Source organism: Heteronotia binoei, chromosome 1, assembly GCF_032191835.1.
Source record: "Heteronotia binoei isolate CCM8104 ecotype False Entrance Well chromosome 1, APGP_CSIRO_Hbin_v1, whole genome shotgun sequence".
In the NCBI taxonomy this organism is placed as follows: Eukaryota; Metazoa; Chordata; class Lepidosauria; order Squamata; family Gekkonidae; genus Heteronotia; species Heteronotia binoei.
This window is the reverse complement of record NC_083223.1, coordinates 173,623,015-173,636,315: the sequence shown is the minus strand read 5'-3', so window position 1 is coordinate 173,636,315 and position 13,301 is coordinate 173,623,015.

Sequence of the window (13,301 nt, the reverse complement as noted above, 5' to 3'; positions counted from 1 at the left end):
CGGCAAGATAGTGCCATCTACGTTCCTGGCGGCGAGTGCCACCTCTAAGCAGTCGAAGCCGGACGTCAGCCTTTCTAGAGGAGATCGGAGGATTCCGTGATCTCAATGCATAATGTCTGAGAAGTTTTTCTCCGGTGCAGAGGACTTGGCGTCCGGCGCAGAGGCACAGAAAAACAACCTCCAATGCTGAATAAAGCAACGCCTTAGTCTCGTCATCAGGATTCTCCATTGTGAATGCTTCTGACGATACAAGGCAGTATGGAGGATGCTGCTGCTGCAGCCAATACTCAACCAGAAGCATCACGTGATGGTTTGCCCGCGAAAGGGGGATTCTCTATTACGCTGTTACGCTGTTACGCTGTTACGTTGTTACGCAATTACGCAACTAGAATTGCGCTTAAAAAAAATGATTGACATGGCATCGAAGTCAATTTGATGCCAGTGGGAAAACGATTTGAGCCGGGGCTTCATGGAAAGCGACTCCGCAAAAGACTCCACGTGCGAAAACGAGGAAAATGAGCCGGACATAATTGCGCCGCGGAATAAGGGGAGCAAACGCTAAGTGCGAAAACGACCATTGTATACTCCTTATAAATAATATCCATATACTGGATCAGTGAAGCACCCCTCCAAGGCTGAGAGCGTGCTATCAAGCAGCATATATGAAAAACCCAGGAAGCCAATTGGCCGAGGTCCTGTCTACTCTCTGCTTCTTCAGCTTCTCTTACTCCTTATCATCTAAATCCTCCTTGTCTTTCTTCTCCAGCTCACGGAACAGGAGGGAGAAAATATCCACATATTTACCCTTTAAAATGTTATTATCGTTTGTTGCAGGCAACAAATGATCACCTAAGGGTAAAGCTAAGTCCCCAAAAGGCAACGCAGTAAAAGGGGGCAGACCCATAAGAAGCACTCAAAGGAGAAGGAAAGCCCCATCCCCCAACATGGGACCTGGCATACCTTGCTGCCCAGCTACTGACCAAGCCCTGTAGGAGCCAAACTGCCCAGCCGGCCAAGACCAAGCTTGCTATGTACCTATGCCAGGAGAGGGGAAGGTACCAGAAGCCCCTGTGGCAACACTGGGCCCCCACAGCCAAGCCAGTCCAAGGTATGAATGCATAGTGTTTCCAGTCTTACCCTCAGATCCAACCAATACCAGTGCTGACCCTGTTCCAGCATCCATATGAAGTGGACTGGCACCCCAGTCTGAGCCATCGGACTGCCTGGCTCCTCCAGTGACATTTCCAGCAGACCTGCCCTCAAGGATAGACAACCTGGTTAAAATATCCGCTTGAAACATAGCCTTAGGATCTTCCCCATCATCTGAGCCCTGTGGGTGAGGAATGCCAGATGCCTGCTCCAGTGCCCTAAGCTGCTGCAAAATGGCCCTATTTACCACCTCATCACCCTCGTCAGCTGGACGATAAAGGGGGGAGATGGCCTTTTAGGTGGGGCTTTAGGTGCGGGATGTTTTCCCTTGGATCTTCCTGTGCCTTTTTTTTTTAACCAGGCATTTTAACAATACCCGCAAACCCAAATAAGAGGAAAGCCACTCAAAAATTGGGACTAAAATGGCTGCTGCTACACAGCACTCAAAATGGCTTTTCCCTTTGTTCCTGAAATAAAGTCAAAAGAGAAGCTGATAATGCCTGCTGCTCTACTGCCCCTAAAATGGCTGCCCTCTTACCCAAGAAAGAAAAACTACAATGGGAGCCTAAAATGGCCGACACAGCCCCACTAAGCCTCAGAAGGCCAAAGATGCCTATCCAGCAAGGCAGCTAAGGTCCTCTGCAAACCAAGAAGAAGAAAACGACACTGGATCCATATCCCACCCTCCACTCTGAATCTCAGAGTCTCAGAGCGGCTCACAATCTCCATTATCTTCCTCCCCTACAACAGACACCCTGTGAGGTGGGTGGGGCCGAGAAAGCTCTTACAGCAGCTGCCCTTTCAAGGACAACCTCTGCCAGAGCTAAGGTTGATCCAAGGCCATTTCAGCAGGCGCAAGTGGAGGAGTGGGGAATCAAACCTGGTTCTCCCAGATAAGAGTCTGCACACTTAACCACTACATCAAACTGGCGTTTGGCTTTTCACAGCACACACTACCCAATCCTTTAACAACAGAAAGGAGAGTGAAAAAATGGCAATGACACAGAACCAAAAAAAGGGGGGGGGAGAATAATAACACCCAAGCAATGAGGTAGCAAAGGAAGCCGCCAAAAATCCAGCCTCCCCACCCCTTTAAGAAGAGTTCCAATACCACCAGCACAATGCCAAATCCCCTTCTTAAGAAGAAAAGGGGGGGGGGAGAAAGGGTGTGTGAAGTTTAAACAGGCCGTTAATTAGAGAGACATCTCTCCTGTGCTGATCCCATGCTGTCGCATTAGCAGGGGCATTATCAGCAGCCCCGATCTCCAGCACACTGTAACTATGCAGAGGAAAGAAAGGCCTCCGGGGCCTTATCAGACACCCAATCAGTACAGCCTGCAGGAAAGCAGGGAGTGAAACTGACAAGCCAAAGCAGGAGTGAGCCAAAAGCACTCCTGCCCAGCCCTCTCAGGCACCCGATCTTTGCTTAAGGGAAACTGAGACGCTCCAAACAGCAGTGAGCTAAAAGCTTCCCTGCCTTCACCGATCCTCTGTTGAAGACTGAGGTAGGGGGCGGATGGTGCTGCCGTTACAGCAGCAAGCTCCACCCCCTCAGAATTGCACCCAGGGAGGCAAAGACATCCCTGCAGCCAAGCAGCGATGCTGCTGGCTGTAAGAGATGAAATCTATCTATCTATCTATCTATCTATCTATCTATCTATCTATCTATCTATCTATCTATCTATCTATCTATCTATCTATCTATCTATCTAAGTCTGATGGAGGGAGCTTTGACTCTCGAAATTTTATACCTCCCAAATCTTGTTGGTCTCTAAAGGTGCTACAGGATTCAAATCTAGCTGTTCTAGATTTGTTAGGGCTAGATTTGTTAGATTCTAGTTAGGGCTGGCTTCTAGGTGAGGCTTCCAGAAGAGACAGCAGCATCTGGACTGAGTGAGGGTGGCAGGGTGGTGCGCACGCTCTGAGGCACAGGAGCCACACTCACCTATTTCCTCACCGAGGAGGCGAGGGTGGAGAGGGCCCTAACTGGCGCCCCCTTGGACTGTGCCCTAGGCAGTTGTCTAGGGCTGCCTAATGGACAGGCTAGCCCTGACTGCAGACCAACATGGGTTCCCACTGAAACTGTCAGTCTCTATATGCAATTTGAGCTTATGTGCTGGGAATTCATTCAGATGATTGAGCATGTTGAAGCAGCTAGCCACAATGCAGATGCCTGACTGGCTTTGTGAGAATATTTACATGTATGGTAAGACCAAGTAAGCTTAAATTTATGCCATAATTGAAGTGAATTGCTGGGCAGCATCTTAAGCTGAGGTATAGGATCATGACATGAGTTCTATTCATTGTTCTCCCTTTGACCTCCCACAACTGCTGTTTCTGGTTCAAATATAACATCACACCATTAGCTTTTGAAGATATGAAGGGGGGATAACAATGGCATTCCAAAACCCTATTAAATTTTACTCAGTGATTTCACTTAGTAATGATAAATGTAATAGGATCAAGATAGAACCTTCCAGGAGCCCAAGGGACAATTTCCAATTGCTGTAACAGAGGCCCTGAGCACTACATTCTAAAACGCGCCTACCAGATAAGAAAAGTACCACTGGGCCTCCTACCCCAAATCCACCAGTGAAATGTGCTGAAAAGTCTAAGGAACACATACACTGTATGTAGCTCCTGATGAAGTTGTCAGCTAATTTTTTTTAAAAAAACCTAGCCCCCTACATCTTTCCACTGAGGGATCAATCCTGTCTGGGGCACAGGGCAGGGGGGCGCCAGTTAGAGCCCTCTCCACCCTCAGGGAATCTGACAGGGAACTCCCCCAAAGGCTGGTGAAGGGTGAGGGAGTGGTGCTGAGGGGGGCAGGCAGGACTTTGGCCAGGCTGCAGGGCTTGGATGCACCATGGAGGGAGGAAGCTTGGCTGGGGTTGTCAGTGTTGAGTTCCTTTAAGAACTAAACTGCTGAGTCAAGGTTATGCAACTAAAACTATACAGCTGTGATAGAAGTCACGAGAAGCACAGGTGCGGCCCATATTACCAATCAGGCTTAGGATTGGGTGGCTGCACTATATCTGTGGTAGCATTAGCCACAGCACTTTGCCTTGGTTACATGCCGTGCCTTGGCCTTGGGCGATGCTGTATGAATGACATATGTGAAGGAGAAACTCTGTTGAACTGTTTCTTGGAAGGAGTGACTTACTGACTGACTTGCTGGATTCATGTAATGTATTGGACTGACTTTGACTTCTCTATTGGACTGTGATTTGGTGCTGCATATTGGAGGACTGCTATTCTGTGTATGACCATTGCCTGTTTTGAATGCCTCTTCCGTTTATCCCAAAATATATCTGTTAACTGGCTGTTGTGGAGTCTGTGTTTTTACCACAGTGTTCTGGAGTGCACCCAACTATCTACTCACTCAGGGGACCACACCTTCCTGCACATTCAAACTCTGTCATCGGTTATGGGCCCAGTGCGTAGGTCTCCTGGAGAGTAAGAGCGCTACGTGCCATCAGTTCCTGTGGTCTACTCGAGGTCTACTCGTGAGTAACAGCCATTTTTGGGCGTGGCAGTTTTTTTGTTTTTTACACAGGCAGAATGGAGTCCAGTATCCAAGTCTCCGGATTCCTCATCAAGAGGCTGAACGGGGAGAATTACTGCACCTGGTCGGGGAAGGTCACAATGATCCTCAAATATCATGGTTTGTGGGAGTACGTGACGAGTCCACCCAATATAGCTGTGTTAGACGCTGCTGATGACGCAGCTGTTATAGCAAAACACAGGAGTAATGAGGATAAAGCTTGCGCACTAATTGGTCTAACGTTGGAAGACAGCCAGCTTATCCACATAAAGTCCTCCAGCAGTGCAAAGTCTAGTTGGGACGCTTTAAAGTCTCTCTATGTCAGTGAGAGTGTGGGCTCCCACATATACTTAATGAAGAAACTCCTTAGTGCAAAATATGTGCCTGGTGGGGAAATGAATGTCCACCTAGAGTTTATGCAACGTACCTTGCATCAGTTACAGGAGAAGGAGGTGGTTTTTTCTGAGCAGCAGAAAGCCTACATAATCCTTTGCTCCCTGGATGCTAGTTATGATCAGTTTGTATCCTGTTTGGATATCTTGCCAAAAGCTGAGATAACTATGTCTAACATCGCTCAACGTTTGTTGAATGAGGACATGAGGAGAAGGAACACAGTTTTGTTCGGTGTGTCTCCAGCTCATTCAGTCAAGTCTCCCGCCCGGGAGGAATTTAAAGGGGCCGACAGTCATGCAGCAGCTGGGAAAACTTACTCAGTGAGGAGATGCTTTATATGTAACAGCCCTAATCATCTCAAGTGGAGCTGTAAACGTTTCAAAAGGAAACAGTCTTCTGTACCTCCGGAGGGAGGCAGGCATGTGAACCTTGTTGTTAACTATTCTTCCTTCTGCAATCAGTTTTTAATTGATAGCGGCGCGACTGTGCACATTATCAAGGACAAGAGTCTCTTCAACACCTACACACCAATTAAAGGTCAGTGTGTTATGTTAGCTGATGGGCTTTGTGCCAATGTAGAAGGAACTGGGCTTGTTAGCATTCCTTGTTTAAGGAGAAAGTTCCAAATGCTTCACGTGCCCAGCATTAAGTACAACATGTTATCTGTCTCCACTTTAACTGAGCAGAGTTTTAAAGTGTCTTTTACAGCTGAGAGCTGCTTGATTAGTGGTGATGGCGTTTCAGTGGTGGCTAAAAGGAGAGACAACTTATATTTTCTGGAGAAAGAAAACCTTGTGCAACATGTGAGTATGAACCGACCCCCTCATGATGAATGTATACACATGTGGCACAGGAGACTGGGGCATATAACTTTCCAAGCTGTCAAGAGAACCTTGCAAGCTGCAGGAATTACCCCCAGAGCCTGTCATTGTTTTGTTGACTGTGAGATCTGCAAAGCAACGAAATCAAAAGCAGCACCCACAGTGTCTCCATCAAAATTCCAGTCTGCAGAAATCTTGGACCTAGTTTTCATGGATCTGATTGGACCATTCCCAACCAGAAGTGTGGGCGGAGCTAAGTTTGCTTTACACATAGAAGATCACTATTCTCGCTATGGTTTTTGTTATTTACTTAAATCCAAGGCTGAGACTTACCAAAACGTCAGCAACTGGCTTCGTTTTGTCAACAGGAAAACTGGGAGAGTTCCAAGGGCTATTATTTCTGATAACGGCACAGAATTTTGTAATGACCGCATGTCTTCTCTATTTAGGAGATATGGCATCAGCCATCAACGAACATCACCTTATAGGCCACAGCATAACGCTTTTGTTGAGAGGAGGAATGCCACCCTCTACAATATGTGTATCTCTATGTTGAGAGACAGTAACCTTCCCATGAGTTATTGGGGGGAAAGTATCATGAGTGCTTCCCATGTGCTGAACTATTCCTGGTCTTCTGCTATTGGAAAGATCCCTGCTGAGGTCTGGTACGGCAGGAAAGTGTCCATTAGCCATATAAAGATCTTTGGGATACCAGCCTATGTAAACATCCCAAAACAGCTACAGCGAAAGGGGAGTAATAAGGTTGTAAAGTTGTTATTTCTTGGGTACTCCAACAATCACCAATCTTATAGATTTTCCCAAGTAGGTGACAAGAAGATAACAACGTCCTGCTCTGCTAAGTTCCTGGAAACCTCTGTCGGTTGGGAGAGAACGTCCTCTACAGTATCCCTACCTACAGCAGTGGAAACTGATTCGCCACTACCAACTGGAGGCGAGAGGCGGAGTCCTTCACCCAGCAGCAGAGCCATCAAGCCGGAACCTGTTACACCTGCATCTTCTGGAGCGGGAGTGTCACAGCAGCAGCAGCAGCAGCCGGTGAGCCAGCATGGAGTGTCAGATGAGGAACCAGAACCAGTTCTCAGACGATCTACGAGAGAAACTCATCCTCCAGATCGCTACAGTCCTGGTCAGGCGTGTGTCGTCCTTGCTGAGCCTTCCTGCTACGACAGCATCAAGCATCTCACGCAAGACGAACAGGCTGGATGGAACGCAGCCATGAAGGCGGAGCTTGAGTCGTTGAAAGAGCTACAAGTCTACGAAGAGTCTGTACTACCACCTAATCATAAACTCTTGGGTTGTAGGTGGGTTTACAAATTAAAATCTGGGGCAGACGGAAACGTGTGTTATAAAGCTAGACTAGTAGCACAGGGGTACTTGCAGTCCATGCAAGATTATGACGAAACATTTGCCCCCACACTCAAAGCTACATCGATCTTTTGTGCTCTGACTTATGCAGCCAGGCATAATTGTGTTGTAAAACATCTAGACGTTAAGACCGCTTACCTACACGCTCCTCTAGAACACACATTGTATATGAAGTTGCCACCTGGTGTTTCTGGTGGAAATAGCAATGTAAATGTTTGCTGGAAACTTAAAAAATCACTGTATGGTTTAAAACAGTCTGGGCATCAATGGAATCAGTTCTTAACTGAATGTTTAAAGAAGCTTGGTTTTAAGCAAGGCATAGCTGACCCTTGTATATTTCTCAAAGGAAAAGGGGAGCAGCAATGTTTAATCCTTGTCTTTGTTGATGATTTAGCTTTGATTTGTAGAAATGAAAGGATGATGAAATCTGTTGTTGAAACTTTGAATGAACAGTTTACTGTGAGGGATCTGGGCAACATCAGACAATATGTTGGCTTAGACATAGAACCTGTAAATGGTGGGTATCGTGTCTCACAGAAGGGTAAAATAGCTCAGTTGCTAAAGAGCTATAAAATGGACCAATGCAGGGGAGTGCAATCTCCTATGCTGCAGAACTTTGACTTAAATGATAGCAATAGTCCACTGTTTGACCAAAGCATCTATCAGTCTTTGATTGGAAGTCTATCTTATATAGCTAACTGGTCAAGACCTGATATAGCTATGGCAACTAACCAATTGGCAAGAGCTGTAAAGGAGCCAAGACAATGCCATTGGATGGCTGCTAAACATGTCCTTAGATACCTAAAGCATACTCTAGAGTTAAGCTTGTACATAACACCTGATAAGGATCTAAAGGTGCATGCTTACGCAGATGCAAGTTTTGCTAGTGATCAGAGCACCCGACAGTCAACCACCGGTCTGGCAATTTTCATGGGTGGTGTCCTGGTAGGGTGGAGATCTCTGAAACAACGACATGTGGCTCTCTCGACATGCGAGTCAGAGTATTCCGCACTCAGTACAGTCTGTAGTGAGTTAACCTGGTACAAACAGCTACTAGCTGACCTTGGTTTGTTTTACATAGAACCTATCACTGTGTTTGAGGACAATCAGGCGGCTTTAAAGCTAGCAACCAATCTTGGAGTTAAATCAAGTTCCAAGCACACAGACGTCAGGTTCCACAATGTGAAGCAATGCTTAACAGACAGGCTAATCACTCTAGAATACTGTGCAACGAGTGACAATATTGCAGACATTTTCACAAAGGCTCAGACACCAGTGAAACATAAAGACAACTGCATAAAACTTGGTCTGAAGTGAAGTTGCAATATTACTACCATGTTGTTGATATGTATGTGAACTATGAATGTAAATAGTTGATGATACCTGTATAGAATGTTTTTAGTTTCATAAGGGGAGGATGTCAGTGTTGAGTTCCTTTAAGAACTAAACTGCTGAGTCAAGGTTATGCAACTAAAACTATACAGCTGTGATAGAAGTCACGAGAAGCACAGGTGTGGCCCATATTACCAATCAGGCTTAGGATTGGGTGGCTGCACTATATCTGTGGTAGCATTAGCCACAGCACTTTGCCTTGGTTACATGCCGTGCCTTGGCCTTGGGCGATGCTGTATGAATGACATATGTGAAGGAGAAACTCTGTTGAACTGTTTCTTGGAAGGAGTGACTTACTGACTGACTTGCTGGATTCATGTAATGTATTGGACTGACTTTGACTTCTCTATTGGACTGTGATTTGGTGCTGCATATTGGAGGACTGCTATTCTGTGTATGACCATTGCCTGTTTTGAATGCCTCTTCCGTTTATCCCAAAATATATCTGTTAACTGGCTGTTGTGGAGTCTGTGTTTTTACCACAGTGTTCTGGAGTGCACCCAACTATCTACTCACTCAGGGGACCACACCTTCCTGCACATTCAAACTCTGTCAGGGGTGCTCTTGGAAGGCAGCTGGCGCCCTGGGAGGGGGGGTTCCCCAACTGGGGTGAGGGGTCGAGGCCAGGGCAAGGGCAGGGGGTGCCTGCTGCTGGTCCTTGGGGTGCCCAGGTGGGGGGCCCTGTCGCCCCCTCCACTGCCTTCCCCAGTGCCTGGGAGAGGAGTAGGTGATGGCCAGCTTCAAGTGGCTGAGGGGGAGGGGAAACCAGTGCAGCACAAGTGGAGGAGCTGCCCTGGGCTGCCCAGGGGAGATCTGCCTGTGCCTGGTTCAGATAGTGGCTGCTGGCCAGGGGGAGTTGCTTGCATGGGTCCCCAGGGGACAGCGAGTGCTGCCAAGAAGCAGCTGAGGGAACTGCTGCTTGGAGGAGGGGGTCTGAGCTGGGGCACCTGGAGGGAATCCAGTGGGGGACTTATTGACGGTTGAGCAGGGGTTTGGAGGAACCTGGACCCTGTAGCTATGGGCTTGCAATGGCTGCCTGCTCCACACCTCAGTTAAGAGTTCAAAAGAAACTCCCCCTTCTTGTTCCTATGAGTTTTATCATTTTTCTTCCTCCTCCCACTGGCCAGCTCACGCTGGGTCAATGAAGCTTTTCCTGAAGTCTCCAGTAGTTTCTTTGTGAAGTCTTTCTAGTACTTAGTTCCTGCTGGGGGGAGGGGAGAGGTCAACCATCCCATTGTCTCTTGATAGACCTATTAGAAGGTGGCTGAGGTGAGACTGGAAAGTTATTGCAATGACTTCCCCCCTCCTGCCTGCTCTCTGTCCAGAGAGAAAAACTTCTAAAACTCATGGTGAAGGTTCTGCTCAGTTCAAACCTTGAAAGGAAAAAATGTGTTTCTTTGCAATCTCAATCATTGGCAGAAACTAGATTTAAATGATGGTTGCCATGCAGTGTGGAAGGGCTGTGGGCAAGAATGCAGAAGGGCCAAGAAGCCGCTTGCAACATCGCATCATTTCCATTATTTTCACCAAAGAGTTTTTGGTGATTCTTCAAACTACCCCATGTCACTTCCATGTTTCACTGTAAGTAACATGACACTGGAGTTGTGGAATTTATTATTTCCCTCCATCAATCAGTGGCAGCAGGCAACCGGAGCGGGGGCCTAAAATAGGACCAAATCACTATGTTTTTACGAGGGAATGTAACTCATCACAGTCTATGGTATCACCTTCTTCATGAATAGTTACACAGATCCAATGAGTGAGTCTTCAGTATAGCAGCGTTTTTAGAAATCCCAGAAAGACAACCTTAACTAGGAATAAAAGGCAACCTTACCCAGGATTCTAGAACCAGTGACAATGGGCAAGTTTTCAGAGCATGAGAGAAGAATTTAGACTCCAGCAACTTAAAACTTTGGGAACCGTGGTAAGATGAGTTCTGGACACTTCATGGGACAAAGCAATTATCACCTCAGAAGCAAGGCTGAGGGAAGATTAGGTATTCAGAAATATACTGTTTCTGAACATGACATTTCCTCTTTGTTCTGTCCTAAGTTCCAAAGAAGTATACCAAATATGGGCTTGACAATTCAAACAAAGAGAAAAACTTATTGCTACAGAATATGCAAAACATATGCAAGTCTCAATATGCCACCTGGTGCATACAATATCAACTGCAATGAGCAGAAATGACTACAAAATGACTGATGAAATGTTTCCCAAATCCACATTTATCAGCCTTAAATTTCAGAATGTTTCAGTCTGCTGAAATATATCTCAGTACTGGGTATGTTCACTTTCAATTGGAATACTCAAAGGAACTGTGGAAAACAGATGTAGAATTTTATTTCCCCCAATGCATTTCAGGCCACTGCTCTTTATCAAAGGTATCAAAAGGTAATTAACATACACATTAAAATAGAACCATTACTCATGTAATCATTGTAAATATCTAATACATGTACAATCAGCATTTTGTATTATAATAGGCATTGATACATTCTAAATTAGTCCTCTTTAAATTAGGTTTGCCATCTTCATCATAGAAGGGTCAACACAGCTTAATCATTCTCTGATTGCATTTCAGGTTACTGTTCTTTATCAAAAGTACTAGGAGGTAATAAACAAGCATGTATATTAGAACAAAACAATTACTCCTATAATTACTCCTCACTTAGCATCTGCATCATAGAAGGACCAGCACATATTTCACAATATTTCAGACTGTGTTGTGGCAGGATAATTTTATTAATGACCATGGTTTCCATGTTCATCAGATTTCACTTTCTTCTTGATGGGCAATATAGGAGTATTACAGGCGGACCTATGAGGTAGATCAATCAGTATTCTTTATTGTAGCAACACTTTGTTAACTGGGGTGATTCCCTCAATCTTGTTCTTTTGATAAAAAGTACTGGGCAATTTTGGCAAAATTCACATTGGGCCAGATTGTAACTTTAACAGGTTTTGCAGCTTGCAAGCTTCCAACATCATGAAGTTCAGAAACCTGCAAAGAGGCACACAAGGCATTCAGAAGATCCTCTTCATGTTCCTCTGAAGCTTCTGCCTCTGTCATGGTCAACATAAAAAGTCCCTGAGTGAAATCAGAGGGTGGCAGGGTTACACTGAGGGAACCATCCAGTTTACAATCAATTGTAGCACTAAATTTCCACTATAAATCCTGACCTCACAAATAAACAGGAGAGGTGGGGGGAATTAGGACACAGGTTTTTTTTACCTTATGTAGTCCTAGAGAAACAAAACTGGTGCTGACAGATCATGGGGGATGATTGACCCCTCTATATCTGAAGCCAGTACAGTGTTGGATGATGTAGGAAGTGACACCTCCTGCTGACAAATTGTAGTGTATGAGGTGCCTGTGTCCACTAGGCAAGGAAAAGAATGAGAATTAATAGTGAAGGTCACTATAGGTTCCTCCAGATGTGGGCCCTTTGACTGTCTGTCAGTCAGTTTATTTACGGTCACAGACCAAGTAAAAAAACAAGAATTTAAAAGCTTCAACACATAAGATAAAATCTATACTATAAGAAGTATTAGGATGAACAATTAATATGTTCAGTATTACATCAAGACACAAGTTAAAAGAGAAAATCTTAAAACTGAGAAGCAGTAAAACGAGACTTTCGGATACTATAGCAGGCAGCACAGACCTTGGCAACAGCTTCGGAAATGAACTGGTTTTCATCTGAAAGCATGAGATTACAACATTCTGATTCCAGCAGCCCAGAATTTGCCCTTTGACTGTCACTGTTCAAAGAAGTGGTGCCATATTGTATACAGGCTCTGGGTAAGCAGGTGCTAACAGTTGCACACATCCAGCTGGTTGGGCTGCCACTAGTATGGGTGGTTCTAGTCTTTCTTTCTTTCTTTCTTTCTTTCTTTCTTTCTTTCTTTCTTTCTTTCTTTCTTTCTTTCTTTCTTTCTTTCTTTCTTTCTTTCTTTAAAATCCTGGGCCCCAAATTCCACAATAATGGGAAGCTTGTGAATGTCTATTGTAAGACAGCCCTTGGGGTGTACTCTGTTGCAATGGGGCCAATTGTTAGAAAGCTGTTGGGGACCATCATTTCTCCATGCATCTTGAGATTGTGATATGGAGCCTTGCTTTGTTTTATATTCCTGAATTTGCTATGTTGCTCAGAGATCAAGAGGTCAGAGAACAAATCTCTGAGTGAGGGGGTCAGAGCAGGAAAAGTATCTTAGAACACAATAGAAAATAATTGAGCCAATCTTAGGCTCACTCATTAGCGGTTTCAGATCTTTGACGAACAATGTTACTTTAGTATATCTTAACACAATTTTAGTAACCTCTCACCTGAAGGGTCTCGTGACAACTTACAACATTAAAGTCCATTAAGTAAGAACAACATAAAAACATATAGCAAATATTCAATATTAACATTAAACTTAAGATACGTCACTATCACCATACTACTATTTAAACAGTCCAAACATGTGGCTACCCTAGGGTTGCCAAGTCCAATTCAAGAAATATCTGGGGACTTTGGGGGTGGAGCCAGGAGACATCAGGGTGGAGCCAGGAACAAGGGTGTGACAAGCATAATTGAACTCCAAGGGAATTCTGGCCATCACATTTAAAG